Below are 6,000 nucleotides of genomic sequence, written 5' to 3' on the forward strand. Positions count from 1 at the left end.
TTTAAAACCTGATGTACTGGAAGATATTTATGAGGAAACTGTAAACACTGTTGAGACGTTATGGGTTAAAATTGCATGCGGGGGAAAGGGAAAGAAAAATATAGTATTGAGGCTATGCTACAAGCCCCCTGGTATTAATGTGTCTGACGAGGAATTGATGCTGAAGCAAATTGATAAAGCTGCATTAGTAGGTGATGTAATAGTGATGGGAGATTTCAACTATCCGGAGATAAATTGGACAAATGATTCATGTGATACTGCTAGGGGTAATATGTTTTTAAACACACTAAATGAGAACTACTTGGTTCAACTAATCGAGGAGCCAACTAGGTACAATGCAATCTTAGACCTGTTGCTGACAAACAATGGGGATTTGATATCAAATATTATAGTAGGGAGCCCATAGGAAACAGCGACCACAATATGGTCACATTCAATATCAATTTTCAAAAGCAGTCCTATATGGGTTCAACTAGGACTCTGAACTTTAGCAAAGTCAACTTTGACATGAGGGAAGCTTTAAGGGGCACTAAATGGGAATTTTAGTTTCAAGGAAAAAACACTACAGAGAAATGGGAGGTGTTAAAATCGCTGCTCAATGAGATTACCTGTAAATTTATTCCCATGGGCAACTCCAAACCAATGTGTCTTAACAAAAATATCAAGGAGCTGATGGGCAAAAAAAGTGAGCATTCAAAAAATACAAATCAGACGGGAAGGCGGAGTCATTCCAGTACTACAAGGTTTGCAACAAAATATGCAAAAAAAAAATAAGAGTGGCTAAAGTAGAAACTGAAAAGCTATTAGCAAAGGAAAGTAAATCAAACCCCAATTTTTTTTTATAAATATATCAACAGCAAAAGATTAAAGAAGGAGAGTACAGGCCCTTTAAAGGACAAACTGGGAGTCTTAATTAAAAACAATAACAACATAAATTAAACAAGATTTTCTCATGGGCATTAACAATAGAGGACCAGATGAATGAACTAACTCCCAACCTGAATAAGGATAATGTCCCACTGCTAACTGCTTATTTAAGTGAGGAGGAAGTCTGTGAGCGATTGAAAAATACTAAGATTAACAAGTCACCTGGTCCAGACGGTATTTACCCAAGGGTTCTCATGGAGCTACACTCCGAATTAGCAAGACTCTATTTTTAATCCTCAGTGATTCACTTTCATCGCTATGGTTCCCAAAGACTGGCGTATAGCAGAAGTAGCGCTGATCTTCAAAATGGGAAGTAAAGCTGAACCAGGCAATTATAGACCAGTTGGTCTTACATCTGTAGTGGGGAAAGTGCTAGAAAGCATTCTAAGGGATAGTGTACAGAAGATCCTTGAAGCCAAAAAGATTATTATTAGGAACCAACATGGATTTGTAAAGGATAGATCATGTCAAACAAACTTACTAGGCTTTTATGAAACAGTGCGAACCTTGATCAGGGTAAATTGGTGGATGTAATCTTTCTAGACTTTGCTAAGGCTTTCAACACAGTGCCACACATGAGACTTATCTATAAGTTACAATATGCACTTGGGTTAGAAATTGGTTAGATAATAGGGAGCAGTGCATTGTGGTAACTGGAACTTTTTCAAATTGGGCTGAAGTACTAAGGGGTGTGCCACAAGGGTCTGTAGTTGGACCACTATTGTTCAACATTTTCATTAACGATGTAGCAGAAGGTCTAGAGAGCATGGTGTCACTTTTTGCAGACGATCCCAAACTATGTAAGGTTATAAATTCGGAGGAAGATGCTGAGTCTCTCCAGAATGATTTATTCAAACTGGAGTCATGGGCAGCAAAATGGAGAATGCGTTTCAATGCAAACAGGTGCAAAGTAATGCACCTTGGTAACAAGAACAAAAATAACACCTACATACTAAATGGGGTGGTGTTAGGGGACTCCGTACTGGAAAAAGACTTAGGTGTTCACATACATAACAAACTTAGCAGCAGCACCCAATGTAGAATAGCAGCAAAAAAGGCAAACAAGGTACTAGCATGTATAAAGAGGGGAATTGATGCAAGGGATGAGAGTGTTATACTCCCACTATATAAAACCCTAGTGAGGCCTCATCTGGAATACTGCGCACAATTTTGGGCACCTTACTACAAAATGGATATCCTGGAACTAGAAAAGGTTCAAAGACGGGCGACCAAACTAATTAAGGGGATCGAGAAGCTGGAATATCAGGAAAGACTTGCAAGGCTTGACATGTTCACACTGGAAAAAAGGAGATTAAGAGGAGACAGGATCAACATTTATAAATATTTAAGGGGACAATACACAGAGCTTGTGGAGGAATCTGTTTTCGGTAAGTTCAACACAGAAGACACGTGGACACCCACTTGGGTTAGAGGAGAGGATATTCCGCACACAGAGGTGAAAAGGTTTTTCACCGTAAGGACAATACAAGTTTGGAATTCTCTGCCTGACAGAGTAGTATTGGCAGACTTGGTCAATACTTTTAAGAATGTGCTAGATAAATTCCTAATTGATAAGGATATACAGGGTTATGGAGGATAGATAGTTATAATAAAATGAGAAAATACAACATAATGGCCGTCTTTATGAAACAGATAAAACTAGTCTTGAAAATAATACAGAGTAGGAGAACAGAAATTGGTTGAACTGGATGGACAAATGGTCTTTTTTCAACCTCATAAACTATGTTACTATGTTACTATAGTGAATAAGGAGTGGTTATAATCACCATTTGTTTGTAAATTCCTTAATTCAGCTGGATCCAATCCTTTTGATGTGCATAAAAGGGCTAATTGTTAAATGCTTGTAACAAACAGTATAGTATACCCTCACGTCTCCTTTAGGGTACACACCTGTTAATGACAAGTTGAATCCCTGGTGCTAGAATCAATGAGCAATGTCCACCTTTTAACGCTTTCACGGGTATTTGCACAGAAGGACTATATGTGATGAGGAGACACACAATGTAGTACGATTTGAAGCCCTGATTGCTGTCAGATAATGTCGCTACGAGGGTGGGCGCTGTAAGCACTGGACATGACAGCATTTTGCTCGACCTGTCTCTGCAGAACACCACTGCACTTGTCGTGTATAGGAGTTCAACGTATTACTTCCAGCTGGGAGAGGAGTTTATTTGCAGATCTCTTGGTTAGGTAATTTAGCGTACGTGCCGTGCGGCCACAGCGACTGAGAATATGGTTGCGGCCCGACTACCTTTGCAGCCTTGCCCTGTACTGTGCGGCCCCAGCATGTGATTCTAGCCAGTTGCAGTTTTGCTAATTTAGCAAAACTGCACCTGAATCTGAATCAGGTTCTAAATATAAAAATGTAAATGTAAAAAAGAAAACAAACAAAAAAGCCGGCCTCCAACCACCCCTTCTAGCTGGCCCATCACACACCTGTTTTGATGTTATTATTATATTATAAAAAACTTAAAACATACGAACACACAAAAATCTTAAAGTGTTAATTTTTTTAAAACAATCTACTCATTCAAATGTAAAAGTAAAAATCGTAAATATAAAAATGTAAAAATAGTAAAAAATGTAATTATTTCTACCTATAACATAAAATGTAAGAAAATTATAACATACTTTTTCTCCCCTACTAAATTTAAAAAAGGAAATGTAAAATGCTTAATACTAAAATTTTTAAATAGTCATACTTTAAAACCTACAACAATTTATTTAGTAAATTATAAAATACTTATCACTCTTCCAAGGTGTAATCCCTCTTCTTATCGACGTTCTGTATAATTGCAAAAGTACGTCAGTACATTGTAGTCATTACACCATGTGCAATCTGGTAACATTCAGAACAAGATACAATAGTGTATAACATAATATACATCTTTATTTCCACTCAGAAAAATACTTGGATTATTTAGTAGAGTGCAACATCATGGATCCGCAGAGCATAAGATACTTTGTGACGCTTCTTTTGCACTAATGCGCTCATTTTTTACTGTAAGCACCTGGACCTGAACATCAAGGAAGGCAATTTCTATGGCATGGAGCAACATCGGAATGGGAAAAGTTGGATGGAACAGAGTGTTTGTAGCTAAATGTTGATTGGCTGCATTTACAGTATACAATATGTCAATGAGACTGAAGGGGCAGAGATTGAGAATCTACAGAGGCATGCTTTAGCTAGCAAGAGGTCACAGAGTCTATTCCCTGCTTAAGGATCTTTCTTTTAGAGGTTCTAAGAAGATGTTGGTAAGTCAGAGATGTTCTATACTTTCAGTAGGATGGTGTTTGTATAAACCAGATACATTTGCTATAAGTGTCTTACTAGGTGAACAAATACTTTTTGTAATAAAAGCGTTGATATGTAAAAGGGAAACACGCAGTAAGTACAGCCCACGTCCCCTACAGTCCCCTCACTCATGATTAATGTGACGTGATGCTTGTTTCAGAAGAAAGCGCAATATGGGAAAATAACGAACAGGTTAATGGTCATTAATTGGAGGCAGGAAAATAAATTAGTGATACACAAAAGTAGCAAGTTGCATAAAAAATATACTGGTCCATTGCAAGTGCTTGAAAGGGAGGGGCTAATCCAGACACAAAACACAGAATTCTCCCCTCCAATATGATAGTTGTAATGCAGAGAACTTAGGTTATATAACTGATTTCTCCACATTACTACTACCATACATGTATTTCAATGCACTGATCACCACTATTGCTGTACATACCATCTATGTATATTACAGCACTAGGTGATTCATCGCGCCCTACGGGCGCTCTTCACATCGTCGCAAGGGGCTACGCCCCCTTAACCCCTGCACGCCTTTCTGGTGTTCAATATTTGTATTATATAGAGAATTACCAGCATTCCTAGTTTTGTTAGTGATTAAATATTGCACAACAAAAGGGCATGCGATGGTGAAGAGGGCGTAGCCCCTTGCGACGGCGTGAACAGTGGCTGCAGGGCACGATGTACAGAATGTAGGTGTAAGTTCAGTGTGGGAATGGAAGGGCTTGAAAAGAGGGTGGGTGCAGTGAGGTGGAGGTGCCTCTCCGTGTAGCTGATCACCCCTGATTCAGGGACTCACTGGTAGCGGCTGCGGATGGTGTCCAAGGTGCTGCGTGTGGTGGAGAGGTGGGCTGTGGATGTTGGAGGGTGTCACAGTAGCGTCCGTCACATTACACCGCACAGTAGCGTCCGTCACGTTACACCGCACAGTAGCGTCCGTCACATTACACCGCACAGTAGCGTCCCTCACATTACTCCGCACAGTAGCGTCCGTCAGTCACATTACACCGCACAGTAGCGTCCATCACATTACACCGCACAGTAGCGTCCGTCACATGACACCGCACAGTAGCGTCCATCACATTACACCGCACAGTAGCGTCCGTCACATTACACCGCACAGTAGCGTCCATCACATTACACCGCACAGTAGCGTCCGTCACGTTACACCGCACAGTAGCGTCCGTCACGTTACACCGCACAGTAGCGTCCGTCACGTTACACAGCACAGTAGCGTCCGTCACGTTACACCGCACAGTAGCGTCCGCACGTTACACCGCACAGTAGCGTCCATCACTTTACACCGCACAGTAGCGTCCGTTACGTTACACCGCACAGTAGCGTCCGTTACATTACACAGCACAGTAGCGTCCGTTACATTACACAGCACAGTAGCGTCGGTTACATTACACAGCACAGTAGCGTCGGTTACATTACACAGCACAGTAGCGTCCGTCACATTACACCGCACAGTAGCGTCCGTCACGTTACACCGCACAGTAGCGTCCGTCACGTTACACCGCACAGTAGCGTCCGTCACGTTACACCGCACAGTAGCGTCCGTCACGTTACACCGCACAGTAGCGTCCGTCACGTTACACCGCACAGTAGCGTCCGTCACGTTACACCGCACAGTAGCGTCCGTCACGTTACACCGCACAGTAGCGTCCGTCACGTTACACCGCACAGTAGCGTCCGTCACGTTACACCGCACAGTAGCGTCCGTCACGTTACACCGCACAGTAGCGTCCGTC

Source organism: Pseudophryne corroboree, chromosome 2, assembly GCF_028390025.1.
Source record: "Pseudophryne corroboree isolate aPseCor3 chromosome 2, aPseCor3.hap2, whole genome shotgun sequence".
NCBI classification, from domain to species: Eukaryota; Metazoa; Chordata; class Amphibia; order Anura; family Myobatrachidae; genus Pseudophryne; species Pseudophryne corroboree.